The following is a 1,532-nucleotide window of genomic DNA, read 5'->3' as shown; positions in this document are numbered from 1 at the left end:
GTTTATTTTTTTATCACATTGTTTTTATTCAATCTTAGCTGCCTTTGATGTTAGTTCTGAATGTTCTAACTTTCACCTTTAATTCCAAACTTATACTTAATGATTGGTTGGTAGTGATTTAAATACTATTTAATTACATTGTTTACCCAACCTTAGCTGATTTTGTGTTTGACTTTAGTTTTAAATGTCCTAATTTTCATTTTATTTCCAAATTTATATTATATATATATATATATATATATATATATATATATATGCACACAAAAGAGGGAGGATCTTAGATCAGAAGTAATTGAATAATTATAGGCAAAGATTTCTAAAACATTCTTTAGATGATTTTGTTATTCAAGCAGAAAATAACTACATGAATAACTACATTTATACAGAAGTATGTTTGGGGAAATTCAAATTACAAATACTATTAAACATGAAATAACTGAAACATTCAAAACACTAGAAGATGCATATTGTATTCAGAATATAAAAAATGCCCATATAAATTTGTACCGCTCTTCATATTCTTCAAGCGTTTTCTGTGAAAGTTGTTCTCCACATGGACAAAATAACAGTTTTAAATATTGTGGAATTTTCTTCCATGCAAAAAGCAAGAATTACTTATGCTGGGATCTAAATTTAATAGCTAGTGAATGGAAGGCCTTAGTATTAATCATTCTGCAGCTTACGCTTTGGTTTGTGCGATGTTCTAAAGTATAACATTTACAGCTTTACAGCAATGGAATAATTCTGATGTTACATTTATTTTAAAAAATTTACCACTCATAAAAATTTCAGCATTTTAAAATTATGCCAATAATGCTTGAGAATTGTTTAGTTGTTTAAGTAATTTACAAAATTATGTATTCCAAATTATATTATCATGAACTTGTGTAACTATAACGTTAGTATAAGATTATCATTATTAAATCTCGAAAGAAAAAATTTTGTGGCAGAGACACATTTTAATCTAGATAATGCCATTTCCTTTCAATGAAGTAAACTTTCTGAACATTTATTAATAAAGCATTCAAAAGATTCATTTCAAACACTGTAGAACAATAAACTTTAAAGATAACTGTTCTATGCATTATAAAGGGCTTGTAGAGTAATTTTCCCTAACTTGTCTCATTTAAAATAGATTATGATTATTTTTTATTTTTCTAGTTCTTGGGTTTTATTTTAATTAATTTTGGTCAGTTCTAAAAACTAAACTCAGCGGCGCAATAGCCCTAGTGAGCCACGGTCTGCAGTGCCTATTTTCTGCTTTCGTGACCTTGGGTCCTGCAGTGCATCAGTATATGCCCTGGGCAAGTGGTCAGCTTATCGCAGGCCCCCCGGTGTTTAGTCCCCAGGCAAACTTATTACTCATTTTATCAACCCACTCAAGGGATGAAAGGTTGAGTCAACGCTGCCTAGCCCAGGGATCGAACCCCGGACCTGTGGTTCAACTGCGTGATGCACTAGTCACTTCGTCACCAGACGGTCTTTTTGTCAGTTCTTCTTCCCATAAATTATTTACTATTGAGACAATAAAA

The sequence above is a fragment of the Stegodyphus dumicola genome, chromosome 6 (genome assembly GCF_044657685.1).
Source record: "Stegodyphus dumicola isolate Sdum_Otavi_A_Nest chromosome 6, ASM4465768v1".
NCBI classification, from domain to species: Eukaryota; Metazoa; Arthropoda; class Arachnida; order Araneae; family Eresidae; genus Stegodyphus; species Stegodyphus dumicola.
This window is presented reverse-complemented; position numbering follows the sequence as displayed.